The sequence below is a fragment of the Anabrus simplex genome, chromosome 2 (assembly GCF_040414725.1).
Source record: "Anabrus simplex isolate iqAnaSimp1 chromosome 2, ASM4041472v1, whole genome shotgun sequence".
NCBI classification, from domain to species: Eukaryota; Metazoa; Arthropoda; class Insecta; order Orthoptera; family Tettigoniidae; genus Anabrus; species Anabrus simplex.
Genome location: NC_090266.1, coordinates 105,124,547 through 105,140,910, shown reverse-complemented (window position 1 = coordinate 105,140,910; position 16,364 = coordinate 105,124,547). Strand labels below are relative to the sequence as shown.

The 16,364-nt window shown below is 39.7% G+C and overlaps 1 protein-coding gene across 2 annotated transcripts in view; it reads right to left on the bottom strand.

Annotated features, from left to right (window-relative positions):
- The window catches only part of atl (atlastin GTPase), a 412,469-nt gene that overhangs the window by 77,876 nt on the left and 318,229 nt on the right, over positions 1-16,364 (bottom strand). The window lies entirely within an intron of this gene.

The window sequence follows — 16,364 nt, the reverse complement described above, 5'->3', positions numbered from 1 at the left end:
GATTTTATATGAAGAGAAGTTCTACAGTATATACACTGACTGACAGAGCAAATGCAACACCAAGAAGGAGTGGTCAGAACTTTATGCCAATTGCAGGGTAGACTGACGTCACTGAGGTATGCTCATGATGTGAAATGCGCCGCTGTGCTGCGCACGTAGCGAACAATAAATGGGACACGGCGTTGGCGAATGGCCCACTTCGTACCGTGATTTCTCAGCCGACAGTCATTGTAGAACGTGTTGTCGCGTGCCACAGGACACGTGTATAGCTAAGAATGCCAGGCCGCCGTCAACGGAGGCATTTCCAGCAGACAGACGACTTTACGAGGGGTATGGTGATCGGGCTGAGAAGGGCAGGTTGGTCGCTTCGTCAAATCGCAGCCGATACCCATAGGGATGTGTCCACGGTGCAGCGCCTGTGGCGAAGATGGTTGGCGCAGGGACATGTGGCACGTGCGAGGGGTCCAGGCGCAGCCCGAGTGACGTCAGCACGCGAGGATCGGCGCATCTGCCGCCAAGCGGTGGCAGCCCCGCACGCCACGTCAACCGCCATTCTTCAGCATGTGCAAGACACCCTGGCTGTTCCAATATCGACCAGAACAATTTCCCGTCGATTGGTTGAAGGAGGCCTGCACTCCCGGCGTCCGCTCAGAAGACTACCATTGACTCCACAGCATAGACGTGCACGCCTGGCATGGTGCCGGGCTAGAGCAACGAGGATGAGGGAATGGCGGAACGTCGTGTTCTCTGATGAGTCACGCTTCTGTTCTGTCAGTGATAGTCACCGCAGACGAGTGTGGCGTCGGCGTGGAGAAAGGTCAAATCTGGCAGTAACTGTGGAGCGCCCTACCGCTAGACAACGCGGCATCATGGTTTGGGGCGCTATTGCGTATGATTCCACGTCACCTCTAGTGCGTATTCAAGGCACGTTAAATGCCCACCGCTACGTGCAGCATGTGCTGCGGCCGGTGGCACTCCCGTACCTTCAGGGGCTGCCCAATGCTCTGTTTCAGCAGGATAATGCCCGCCCACACACTGCTCGCATCTCCCAACAGGCTCTACGAGGTGTACAGATGCTTCCGTGGCCAGCGTACTCTCCGGATCTCTCACCAATCGAACACGTGTGGGATCTCATTGGACGCCGTTTGCAAACTCTGCCCCAGCCTCGTACGGACGACCAACTGTGGCAAATGGTTGACAGAGAATGGAGAACCATCCCTCAGGACACCATCCGCACTCTTATTGACTCTGTACCTCGACGTGTTTCTGCGTGCATCGCCGCTCGCGGTGGTCCTACATCCTACTGAGTCGATGCCGTGCGCATTGTGTAACCTGCATATCGGTTTGAAATAAACATCAATTATTCGTCCGTGCCGTCTCTGTTTTTTTCACCAACTTTCATCCCTTTCGAACCACTCCTTCTTGGTGTTGCATTTGCTCTGTCAGTCAGTGTATATATATTATTTACAATCTGCTTTACGTCACAGCGACACAGGTAGGTCTTATAGCGACGATGGGATAGGAATGACCTAGGAGTGGGGAGGATGCAGCCATGGCCTTAATTACAGTACAGCCCCAGCATTTGCCTGGTGTGAAAATGGGAAACCACCGGGCGAGTTGGCTGTGCGGTTAGGAGCGCGTAGCTGTCAGCTTGCATCCAGGAGATAGTGGGTTCAAACCCCACTGTCGGCAGCTCTGAAGATTGTTTTCCGTGGTTTCCCACTTTCACACCAGGGAAATGCTGGGGCTGTACTGTAATTAAGGCCATGGCTGCTTCCTTCCCAGTCCTAGCCCTTTCCTATCCCGTCATCGCCATAAGACCTATCTTTGTCGGTGCAACGTAAAGCAAAAAATTTTTTTATTTAAAAAATGGGAAACCATGGAAAACCATCTTCAGGGCTGCCAACAGTATTCTTAAGGCTTTAATACCTTCAATTACCTACTTTACAGTTCACAATTCACTTAAAATGTCTTTTTACAACTTGACAGTTCAAATTATGTGCTTTAAATTGCTATTCTCTAAACTCCTCCTCCTCCTACCATATTCTACGTAGTATTCTGTATCTATGTAGAGTTTTTGGCAAGGCAAGCACAATCTACCCTATGCAGGATGATTCTTTCTGTGTCCAACTTTCCACCATACTTTATTTTACAATGCTCAATTTAATTCAAAATATTTTTGTTAAATACATCTTTAGATAGTAATTAAAAATGGATTTGAACCTAGTTTCAATCTTACATCTATCTTGCTACTCAACACTTAGTGTTCTGTGTCTATAGCAGTGAGTTTATAACCCTCCAAATGTCATCCATTGTTCTGGTTGATACTCTAACCGTTGCACGCTTCTGAGAATTTTAAATATTTTATTTCAATTCAGTTTTGAAATTCTTGGTATGAAGTTCAGCTTTTGATAGTGATTAAATAGCACATACATTTCTCTCTATAACATCGTCGCAAACCCAATATCTTCACTGTTATGGTCTGCTACTACCATCAATGATCACTATGTTCCAATAATTTACAAAGTGTTGTATGCAACAAAAGACTGAAATGCATTCCAACCTAAACTTCCTTTTAATCCTATTTACACTCATACCACTGTTTGTGTCCATCTCACTACATTGTTTAATGCCCCCTGCAGTCGCTCACCATCCTGCAACTCATTTACTACTCTATACAGTATAACATCTACAAATTTCCTTATCTGTAATTCCAGTACTTTACTTATATCATTTATATGAAAAAGAAATATGAATGTCCAATAATACTGCCCTGCGACACCCCCTCCCTCCCCTTAATCATTAAAGGATCAGATAACGCTTCACCTATTCTAATTCTCCGAGTCCTATTCTCTAGAAATGTAGCTACCCATTCAACCACTCTTTTGTCTAGTCCACTTGCCCTCATTTTCGTCAGTAATCTCCCATGATCTACCCTATCAAAAGCCTTGGATAGGTCAATAGCAATACAGTCAATTTGATCTGAATCGAAAATATCTGCTATATCTTGCTGGAATCCTACAAGTTGAGCTTCACTGGAATAACCTTTCCTAAACACGAGCTGCCTTCTATCAAACCAGTTAGTAATTTTGCAAACATGCCTAATATAATCAGAAAGAATGCTTTCCCAGAGCTTACAAAATGCACTGGCCTGTAATTTTCCACTTTATGTTTGTCACCCTTTTCCTTGTACATTGGGGCTACTATTGCAACTCTCCACTCATTTGGTATAGCTCCATCATGCTAACAGTAATCAATTATTTCATAGCCTTTAGTATATTCCCAGAAATCTTATCAACCCCAGCTGCTTTTATATCTTTTTATAAGCATCGTTATTATCATAGGTAAATTTTAGTATTTCACCATTATTAGTCGCCTCCTTTATCAGGACATTATATCCAACTGCCTTTACATATTGCTGACTGAATATTTCTGCCTTCTGTAAGACCTCACATATACACTCCCCCTGCTTATTAATGATCCCAGGAATGTCCTTCCTGGAATATGTTTCTGCCTTAAAGTTTCTATACATTTCCTTCTATTGCTCCCTAAAGTTCATGTGGCTCCCAATTGTCTGCCATCGTGTTTAGCTGAATTTTTTGCTGAATTTAATTTCCTAGTGAGCTCCTTCAATCTCTCCTTACTCCTGCAGGCATTCCTTAATCTATTTCTTTCTAATCAGCACTTCCTTCTTAATCTCTTTATTTCCCTGTTATAATTTAATAGGTCCTTACTATTCCTTACCACTTTTAAAGGCACAACTGTTTTTACACTCCTCAACAATTGCCTTCAACCCATCCCACAGGCTGTTTACATTTTTATATATCATTTTCTATTGGTCACAATTGCTTTTTAAAAATTCCCCCATTCCCCTCTTATCAGCTGTATGGTATTGAGTCATACTTTTACAACATTCCTTTCTAAGACATTTATTTTTAACTCTGACCTAGACAACGTCATGATCACTTATACGACCTATCACTTCAGTTTTCCAATAGAGCTCATCTGGTTTTATTAGCACCACGTCTACAATATTTTCTCCTCTAGTTAGTTCCATCACTTTCTGATTCAGCTGTCCTTCCCACAACAACTTACTCACCATTTGTTCGCCATGCTTTCTATCATTCGCATTCCCTTCCGAGTTAACATTTGGCAAGTTCAGATCACCAGCTACAATAATGTTCATCTCTGTATCATTCCCCACATAGATGATTATCTTACCAAATAATTCTGCATCAGTGCCAGCCTTGCCAGGTCTGAACACCCCAAAAACATCAATTTGTCTATTGTTTTTAGAGATGAGTCTTACACCTAGAATTTCATGTTCCTCACCCTAACTTTTTAATAGCTTACAAATTATTCTTTCACCAGTATAAATATTCTCCCTCCTATCGTTCCTAACCTGTCTCTATGACAAACACTCCACTTCTGTGAGGAAATTTCTGCACCCGTAGTATCACTTCTCAGCCATGATTCAATTCCTATTACAATTTCTGGTAAATGTATATCTATCAAATTAATTAATTCTATCCCTTTCTTTGCAATACTTCAACAGTTTAACACTAACAATTTTATGTCATTCTTATTTGACTTCATGCTTCTTATACCATCCTTCCAAAACTATAATTATTTTACCATTTGGGTCATTTTAATTTTCTTCTAATTTTGAAGAAGAGTTCAAGAAAAAAAAAGAAAGAACCCTCATCAATAATAGTTATAGAATGTTGTTTATTGTAAAAAAAAAAAAAAAAAAAAAAAAAAACACCACACACACGGAAATGTTAACTCAAATGTTTTTCTTCCAATACGCAACAGAAATGTACGTCCACCCCTTTGTTCCATTTTGTGATATGGGCTCGCGGATGAGGCGAGATGAATTACATGGCATGTTTGTGTAACCGGATGCCCTTCCTCTTGCCAGCTTCATTTGAGAAGCTAATGAAAATGAAATGAATGATGGTGAATGAAATTAAGTAAGGAAGAGGAAGGAATTGGCAGTGACCTAAAAATAGGAACTACCCTGGCATCTGCCTGGAAGTGAAAATAGGATATCTAAGATAACTATTCTCAGGACAGCCAATGGTAAAGCTTGAACCCACTCGTGACTCCAATGCATAGGTTGGCTCCACAGCCATAGTACGTGAACAGGCACAGCCACTTCACTCGGTGAATATCTAATGCAAATGAACAGTAATAATGAAGGTGTGGTTTCTTTTAACCGAAGGCCGTCCCATCTTCACTCTGCCTTAGTACCATAAATGGCCTCCTCTGGTAACGTTCAGGTCTCCAACATATTGCGGCAAGCTTGCGATCAGTACAATGACTTCATAAACTGGCCAATTCATAGAGTTGATATCAACCTCTTTCATGAAGTTCTTCACTTATGCACCTCAAAATGGGTGAGCATTGTAGTCAACAAAATTTAATTCAGCACCATATTCATCCCTAAAAGTTTTTACAAATGATTAAAGTATTTCATCGATATACAACTGGAATAGATATCGAAGGTGTATGATGGCCACACATAATCCCAGCCCATAACTTTACACCACCTCCTCCTTTACACAGTGTTCTTTACGTCGCCACACCCTTTGTCATCATGTATCGGGCCTAAGTGATATCAATGTTTCATCTGTAAACAAAACATTAGGCCATTCATCCAAACCTCAATTAACCCCTTCCCAGCATTAACTGCTTATAAGCATCAAGGTACTTATCCGCATATTGCGTGAACCGCTCATAAGCGACATACAAGTTAATGTGCTTATTACAGATTGTGTCACCCGCTTATAAGAGTCAGAAGTTTATAGATACTTCTGATATATATTCGCCTTATTTTGCAACATAGTAGCACATTTTATTTCCATAGAATCGTATTTCATGTAGATTCATGTGGCTGCACACACGTTTTTCTCATGGTCAGCGGTCGATGCAATATGACATCTGTGCTAAATTCCCCAAGTGAACACAAACAAAGTAGTTCAGCAGTGATATTAAGCGAATGCTCTTGCTTTGTGATGAAAGTGAAGACAAAAAGTGACAATTATTCTGCCGAATCGAGTGATAAATTCCATGACAACAGACATGACTGTGAAGAAATTGAAGACATTCAGATTGACTGGGTTACATTTGGAGGGCCACGCAATAGATTTGATTTTATTGGCAATAGTGGGATTCATGCTAACTTTGGGGATAATCCCGAACCAGTGACAATGTTTGAACATTTTCTTAGTGATGATGAAAAATTATCTGAAGTAAAAAAAAATGCAACACACGGAAAATTAATGCTCAGTTAAGCAGTTAATTAATATGCTGGATGGCCTAATTTCTCCACTCAACACTATGACTATTTTCTTCTGGAACACGAACTGATCACAATGACCTTAACCGAGACTATGCAGCTGATTGTGCACTGTTTGTGCAGATAAAACAGATCCGTGTAGCGCTCAAGAAGTCATCTCATAAGTTGAGTAGTCGAAGCTGATATCCTGTGCACTGTTACGCAGACGTATACACTACTACCAATCTTCACATGCAAAATGGCACAGTTCAAGCCAGGCTCAAGACAGACCAGTCAGCAACATCCATTGAGGATTGTGAATTAACAGTGCCCTTACATCTAGCAGTTCTTCTTCTTCTTCCTCTTCCTCTTCTTCTTCTAGTGAGCAGGTAGAGAAAGGTATTATGGCCAGTTGGCCCTTTTCTTTACTGTTTAAAATATTCCAGCTGACCTAGACACCACGGCAAAAGATAAGCCTGATTTACACTTGAGAATTTTGAAAAGGAAACAGACGACTTCGAGGACACTGCTTACTGAAGTTCATGTTGCAATTAATGAGGCTACTGTGGACAAAATAATTGACTGGGAATACAGTAGCATAAGACTTCAAAATACGCTAGATAAGATCAAGATCATGACCTTTCATCTGATGAAGAATACAAAACTGATGCTGCCAAGTGCAAAGAGACATGGCTAAGAGAGCAATTCTCAAGGCAAAAAGTGCTATTGGAAAAAGACTTTCCTCATCTGTTGCCAGTTTGAATCTCATTCCAGTAGTACCAACCCTACTATCCTCCACGTACACTGTGAAACTACCTGTCATCACTTTAGAGCCATTTTCTGGATATGGAGAGAAGCGTCCCGCTTCTGCCAGCAGTTCCAGTCATCAGACTCCAACACTTCAATCTCTAGCATCAACAAACATGTCTTCCTCCGTAGGTACCAAGAGGATGAACCGAAGAATTTGGCAATTGGCAATGCATACAAGGAGACAAAACAGATCCTAGTTTCAAGATACGGAGATGAGAATTGTATAATCCAGGATAATCTGGATTATCTCAAAGCACTGAATCCGATATCACATGCCTCTCCCGCTGCCTTAAATAGTACTTGCAGGGAACAGGTTGCGTTGATTACGAACGAATGCTAGCGCCCAAGATTTTACGTGTGTTCCGGAGGATATTGTTTGCCAATAGATCATATAGATGCGACATCTAAAATAACAGACAGAAGACTTAAGAAGGGACTATTGGTGTTCTGCAAGTCACAAGAACACTGATGAATTGACAAGTTACAAGCTGCTCTTCAATGTTTCCTGTGTCTCAAGCAAGGATTGCAGCAAAAGAAACAAAGTAGCTTGCTTCAGATGCAAGAAATTCCATCATGTGTCTGTCTGCAATGAAGAACAGGAAGTTTCAGTGGGGAAGATAAACGCAGAGTTGCCTCACTTCAAGTGTGCCCAGAATGCCAGTATTTGGATCCCAAGCCCGACTGGGTTGAGCAAACGTACACATTGCTTATTCGACGGACACAGGATGCCAATCCAGCTTTATCAGCATCAAACTCTTAAATCAGTTGAATCTACGCATCCTGGGATGCAAGGCTATATCTGTTGCAGGTATCGAGTCACCTCACTGTGCTTCCAGAAATCGTCCTCTTGTCCAAGTCAGTATTGCTCGAGTTTGGACAAACCTTACAGTAAAAGTCTCAGCATTTGAAAGTAAGAACACATACTCACCCCATCCAGTTATCCTACAAGGCGTCCAAACCTGACCACGAATTAGAAAGCTGGAGATTGCGGATCCCATGGATGACAGATATGACTATCCAATTGAAATCCTAATAGGTGAAGATCAGTATTGGAAGGTGATGTGAACCATATGCACCCCAATAATTAATATATACATTTGGACCATAAAATATGCCACTTCTGGGAGCCAGAAACCCTGGGAATTAAGGAACAGCAGGAGCGGTAACAAACGACAAAAGACACTGACAACCTATAAGACTTTCACGAGACATACCAAAAAGAAGACTGACAGACTGGTTTCTTTGAGTAGAAACAAAGATTTATGCAAGTGTTCAAACTGCTGCAACGCAGAAAAGAGTCTTCAGACACTTCAAAGAAAACTTAACAGCTGTTGTGAGTTCCACGAAATGTACCACTCTCAAATGGACTACACTGCAAAGGACCCTACATGTCATTTTCAACCTTCATCACGCAGTGAAGAAAGAGACACATCGAACAATCAAAAAGAGAATTCTCTTCGATGCTTCATCCTATGAAAAGGATTTACCATCCCTCAATGATTGTCTAAAGACAGGGCCTAAACTCTTGCCAGAAATACTGTTGATACTGGTATGTTTCTGGGTGTTTCAGCAAGCGATCACTGAAGACAGAACTATAGCTTTTATGCAGTTGTCTTTGGACATAACAGGGACTTAACCAGGTTTCTTTGGTTTCATGTGGAGAAGGACAAATAGGGAGCTTGGCATATCACAGAGTAGGGTAAGGATTTTTAGGCACCAACAGGTGCAAGCACAAGCATCATCTAACTGCTCTACAGTTATGTAGGTGAATTGCATAAATTTTAGGTGTTCTGATAGTTCACATTGTTAATATTTATGCAAATCTCACTGCAGAACCGGTGTGCGGCCTATGATACGCTTGTGCCTTGGTTAAATATGTTAGCATTCTAATCTGTAAGTGCCTAAAAAATTTTCTCTATGGATGACATAATGGGCCCTTAATCAGTGCTCATGCTGATTAATATGGCAAAACTGAATAAGTTATGAATACATTAAAATAATAGCCTTTATAATATCACACTATAACAGGGCAAACACGACTGAGGGAATATGGGGCGCAGGCACTGGCTGTGTTTACCTTGCGGTTACGTCACTAGTCAAAGGAGGGAACACTCCTTTCTCATACAGAACGAACATGGAAGTTTGGTAGGTGCATATGTCGTGTGATTTGCGGTCTATTTCCTGTTGCCCTGCTTACTCGTAACTTACGCTTAACCTTTGGATACTAGTGTACTTCAGTTAAAGGTCAGCATAATGTGCACATATATTTAGTGATGGACTTGCCTTAGGTAGTATTTTAATTTGCAGCATTGTCGATCGAGTCTGGACTCGTGGAGGCTGGTGTATCATTTATTCATCTGGGAACTGGAATCCCAGAATTATTGTATGCGTAAGGAACGTTGATCTCCATGTTTTATTCACCAAGGTTATAATCGACTACCATGGGGAGTTTTTTTTTTAGTGCAGCCTATTTGTTTATAGTTTCACCCATGTTCCTAGTAGTTGTTTGATTTGATAATTCATTCCTGTGTTCTATATGATTTTTGTTCATCCCAATTCAGTTACGACTCTTGTAGGATTGAGTTAGCGAGTGTCATGTCATCTATTTCAGGAAACAACATTGAAATTATGAGTGTATTTGTGTCAACAGCGTGTTTATTTTATTTAAAGTGTCATGTCTCATTTCAGGAAACAACATTGACAGTGATCAAATTTTAGTCATTTCCTTTCATGAGAAGTTGAGATTTAAGTCAAGAATTTGATATGCGGATATGTGGATGACACATTTATCATCTTAGATGAATGCTCTACTGATGCACCGACGACGCTAATAAATCTCAATAACATTGATCCTAATATTAACTTTACATTAGAATCTAGAAATTGATGGGTCCATCAATTTTTTAGTATTAATAATCATCAGACTTTCCTCTACTTTCTTATATAGAATTTTCAGAATTTCAGAAAACCCACCCACACAGCAACGACAATAAAACAAGACTCAATGCATCCTCAGACTCAAAAACGCGGCACTTACAACAGCTTAGTGGACTGCGCATTTAAAGTCCCCATGTCTGTAACGGATCTGAGTAGGGAATTGAATATCATTCATGCTATTGCCAAGTTCAATGGATATAACAACACTTTTATTGAATGCATAATCAATAAATTTAATCATCGTTCAATATCAAATTTAATAAAGGATAAATCAAAATCAAAATTGTTTTAGACTTTCACTTTTGATAAAAACATACATAACCTCACCAATATATATAAGAAGCATAATGTTAACCCTCAACTGGTATCATCTATGTTTGTAACGTAACTGGTATCATACATCTGTCAGACTCCAGATATTTACTTTTAAATTAAACAATGCTTTATTAATTTTTTGTTATTTATTCAACTTAATTCCTTTAAATATGTGTTTTCAAACATGTCAGTGCAAAAGGTAGAAGAAAAAATTACAAATCCAGATAAAAATAATAAAATATTAGAATGATGCTACAAAAATGTAGACGCCCCTGTTTTGCTTTAAAATCTAGACAATATGATTATTATGATCATTTCGTTGATATGTCAGTGTTGTACAAAGACCATACAAAGAATTAAAACATAAAATTACTGGAAAACTCAAAACACAAATTTCAATTTTAAGGTTCAAAGTCACTGTTTGTTAGAAAGCACAATTTTCCTTATCACAGGATATGGTACTTTATTTTTACATTTATATAACTACAACTCAAAACATTTTTTGTCCAGATATAGGTATGATTTTCAAAATATATAGAAAAACACGTTAGACTTAAAAAATGTTTCACACACCCACATACGTTCATTCATTTATCCGCAAAGCACTCTCAGCAGATTTTTTTGGCGCACTCCAAGCAGATCGGTTTTCCACACTTCGTTCTCCTTTTCAGTTTAGGATCGCAAAAGTAGCACGTTTTACGAACTTCGAAGAATTCAGGCAGTTCGTGCAAAATGTCAGTTCAAAGTTTGGTTCATTGGTTCGTAAAACTGGCCGAGATGGTCCTGATTGTGGCTCCATTATTATTTACAGGAATTAAACGCACTGTAAGTAACAACAGTCTTATACTAACTCACAATAATCACAATAAACACTCAATACTGAATAACGTCATTCGCGAACAACAGTCACGGAACTGGTATCATACGTCTGTCAGACGGCGTGGTAAGTTTACTACGCACTTACTCAAGGTCAAACAAAGCAAGCGGTACTCACCTTCCCTGCGGGGAAACAACACTCCAACTGAGAGGTACACAAGGGAAGAAAGCAGTAGGCTGAGAAAATAAGAGGGGATGGCCTTGGAAAATTTTTGAGCCGTCTCACAGACGTATGATACCAGTTGAGGGTTAACATCTCTTTCAGAACTAACAATAGAAATTCAGACATTCTACACAATTCCAGCAAGATCAATCATGATATCAAAATCAGGTGTATACAGATTTCGATGCAATGACTGCAGCAGCTCATATATTGGGTATAAAAATCAGGTACACAGACCATACGAATGCAATTAGGTATAATAGATTTTCCGAGGTAGGCCAGCATATACACGACACTAAGCACAAATTTTAAGGAATAGACCAGGATATTGAGATCCTTTATACGCTTAGCAAGGGCCCCCTTTTAGATACTACCAAAAGCTGCTACATTCCCTTAGACCAGTTTTTTAATTCAAACTTTAATTTAAATGACATCTCCGAGGAACCGAAAATCCTGTTTGATGTTCTCATTGCAGTGTTTAACATGTTCAAAATTCCGGAAAATAGCTCAGTCTTTCAGATAGGCCGTAACTCTTTGACGAGATATTCCCTCCTACCTCCAAAACTCCCTTATCCTGCCCCGTTTATCGCCCCTACCCCTCCTCCTTCTCCTCTTCCTTCCCCAGTCGGTCCACGCGAATTCCTAGTCAGTTCCTCTTCAGCTCCGCAGTACACACGACCAGCCAACCGAGGTGAGTCTCTACATAAAGTTTTACTTTCTTGCCCCATTTCCACTATCCGATTTTAACTCATTTTTATCTTTCATACTACAGGCCCGCATCGGATCGAGAATCTTTTAATATCTTCAACACGCAGTTCGGGCCACAAGATCCACTCACTCCAGTATAATTACAAGTAACAACTCTCATTATTGTTTCGTATTGAAGATGACGCTAGGCATAGAATCTCAAGAATAATTTAATGAAACACCTTTCCAATGGAAAGTATTGAATAAGTGGTTTTATTAAATTATCCTTGAGATTCTATGTCTCGCTCCAGTATAATATGACATAACATCGTATTTTACGAAGATGTTTTTCATATATATTATCTATTGACGTAGTGTCGTTTTTATGCTCACAGAGGAGCACCATCCACTCTTAACATATTTAACATTACCGCACTGCACTCAGCATACATTTCTCTACATATGTTTGCTACCAATGCCGCACAAAGCACCCATATCTATAAAATTTTTGGATTGTCAAAGACTTCGAACTTGTTTTTCTGCTAGGCTTCTCAGCTTCAGTTTTTTATTTTTATTTGTGACTAACAAGTTGTCAAACTTGTACAAATTATAGTTCGTTTTTATGAGTTTCGACTCGACAGTTAGCCGGAAGGCAGACGGTGGTGCCAAATTGCTACGAAAAAAACAGCTGACTGATGATACACAACACGAACAGAAATGTAAATACTGGAATATAAGTCCATAATCAGTTATTCTTTGTAACAACATACACGATTCACACAAGATGAGCAATAATACACAGCACATTTAGGATAAGACTACAAGATAAAAATATGTCAATGCTCGAACAGATAAAACGTGATAAAAATTAAATTTCTACTCACCATGTAGAAGATCTCACGTTGCTGTTAGATTCAGTTTCCCGTTACGAAGGAAATAATCCTTCAAAGTGAATATACCACTAATTTCTGAGTCACTATCGGCATGGTCATCGTCTGTTGAGGTTTCACTCTCGCTTGACCCTAAAGAGATAATAAAGTTTTCAACATAATCGTCTGAGACTTTCTTCCACGCTTTAATTATCTCGGATTTCGTTTGTCTCACAACGTTGCTCCAGTCCTCCGCACTTATACAGCCTACGGCTTTGAAAATAAGTCTTTCAACTTCCGAAACTGTGAAGAGTCGGTTATTCTCAGCTACATAATCCTTCACTTGGGCCCAAATCAGTTCTATGGTGTTAAAATGGCAATGGTATAGTGGAACGTGAACTACTTTATGCCCGTTCCTTCTGGCTTTTTCATCCACCACATAAACTGGGCACTGGGGCTTGATTTGTTTCAAGAGATGCAAAAGATCCCCTTCCCCATGTCATCGCGAACCAAAATATTGTGCCCCTTCAACCACTTAATTAACTCATTCTTTCTAGCCGCCATTGTTGGTGCTTTGTCAAGAATAACTCCCTAACATTACAAACAATTTCCCGGGTCTGGCTCCTTAGTGGAGTACCGCGCCCGAAGGGCTTTCTTCTCTTGGGAGCTCCATCCTTAGACATAGGCTTCAACATGACAGAATATCAAATTCACACACGGGCCTAAAATTAACCCACTATATAATTACCGAACGAAATATTAAACTAAGCTACTATATAAACTAGATCATCTGTTACAAACTATTCACTACAATATAACGCGTTATACTATTAAAAATACTAAACAATTCATTTATAAACTCTACACTACGAAATATAAACGAACAATAACCTAGCACAAAGACACACAAAGACCGCGAAAAGAACCGAGCACAATACAACACACAGCTGATAGCACGTGGTTACAGTAAACAACAGATCGACAACACCGCTAACCAGAACTGGAGTCTAACGCGCTCTATCGGAGCGATCGGCTGCCTATGATTGGCTGTTGATTAATTAACTTACCCTCCGCCAAAAGGCAGCGCTCAAACGTCAAGTCGAAACTCATAATAACTGAACTATACATATTCAAACCTGGACTTTTAGCATAAATATGCTTTGTATTTTAACTTTTTATAATAAACAGTTTTAATTATGAGGGTCAATTATGTGTGTTTTAACTTTAATTTGTATCTCTATATAATGACCCTAATTGGCTGACGACGACGTCCATGGATGTTGAAACCGGTATCATAAATAAATGAGGTTGTAATTTTAACCAACAACACATCTTGTATTGAAAAGGTGCATCTTGTACAATCTAACTTATTGTTTTGAGATCTTTGGTGTGAAAGTTGCATTTTATATGCGTGCGGGAAAATTTTGACAACACGTGTCCAATTATTTCTGGTAATGTTTCACTGATGTGTATTTGTTGTATGTTGTTTCAATCCACAAGGTGATTTGTGATTTATCTGTTTGCTTATTCCAGCAGAAGTTGTGTAACAATATACTCGCTAACCCACTTAGGTTGTTGTGTATAATTGTTAGGATTTCCCCCCAAAACGATTACGTACATTTAAGGCTAGCATTCCACTGTGATGTTATGTGCAGACATGGAACATGAGTATTCATTCAAAATGCTTAAATGAAGTACACGAATGCCACTGTAACAGTGATGATGTATAATAATGCAAGCCCAATTAATTAATGATTAAATTCATGTATTGGCACACAGAGCTTGCATCAAGATGTACTCTATCAAGATATATATTTTGAATGTCATTTCACTTATGTTAATTTACTTGATATGATCACTAATTATTTCATGTCTTCGATTAATAAATATTTTTAAGTGTCTTAAGACGTGGTTTGCCTATCATAATTTATAGTATTAATGTCCTTGTCTTGTCCATAAATTTAAGAATATAATATATTCTTCCACTGCTTACAGCCAACTTTATATTAGTCATGTGTTTCAAACTTACATCTAACTGCTTTCCAATCTTTTCAGCTTTCACAAACTTCACCATTAAATCCATCAACAATCAATTCCAGTATCTGGTCACTTCATGCATGGAGGGAGCATCTACTTGCAACATCATGCTGTACTTTGTTCTTCATAAATAACAAGTAAAGTTTAGTTGAATTATTTTCCATTGCTGCTTTCACTGAAAGACATTTGCTATTGTTGGTTTCTTCTGATTTGAATTCTTCACCAACATTAACAACTTCAATGGCTCCCACTGTTCTCATACCTAGTTTACTGAATTAGTAAGAGATAACCGTCTTGTGCTGGCATGTTTCAAGATTTTGTGCCTTTTGAGCTCAGGTCCACTCATTTTCTGATACATTTTAATTTTTTTTAATTTTGGAGCTTATTTCAAGAAAGAAATATATGTCTAATAACAATGTCTCCACACATGCACTTGCATCCAACGTTTTAGTAGCCTTTTGGGCAGCTAAGTCAAGTAGGCGACAGATACAGCCTCGTACAACCATTTTAGGTTCTGCTGTTCCAAAATGCTGACTCTCTCGTAAATTTACGTACTACTGTTGCAGCCAAATTTTCTTAAATTTCGTGTGGCTATTTCTAGCCGGGTGCAGCCCCCATAAGGCAGACCCTCCGATGAGGGTGGGCGGCATCTGCCATGTGTAGATAACTGTGTGTTATTGTGGTGGAGGATAGTGTTATGTGTGGTGTGAGAGTTGCAGGGATGTTGGGGACGGCACAAACACCCAGCCCCCGGGCCATTGGAATTAACCAATGAAGGTTAAAATCCCCGACCCGGCTGGAAATCGAACCCGGGACCCTCTGAACAGAAGGCCAGTACGCTGACCATTCAGCCAACGAGTCGGACTGCAGCCAAATGATACCCAGTTTTCTCATTTCAGCATCTTGATCTTAATTTCTCTATCCAACCCCTGAAATATTCCTTCCCCAGAGTTATTACATTCCACCAATGCAAGCAGTAGGGTAACAATCTTGTATTTTTCTCTCTCAAAAGGAAGTAAACACAAATGGAAACAATTTGCAGTCTAAGTTATAAATACTACCATCAGTAGACAAGGAGTAAGGTGCATTTTGAAGACTGTTTACTATTTCAGATACCTTTTTCTTTTCTTTTACAATTTGCTTTACATCGCACCAACACAGATAGGTCTTACAACAATGACTGAATAGGAAAGGGCTAGGAGTGGGAAGGAAGAGTCCATGGCCTTAATTAAGGTACAGTCCCACCATTTGCCTGATGTGAAAATAGGAAACCACGGAAAACATCTTCAGAGCTGCCGATAGTGGGGTTCAAACCCACTATGTCCCGAATGCAAGCTGATAGCTGCAAATAGGAAGAGCTATGTTACATACAAGGTAAAGTCTGTCAGTC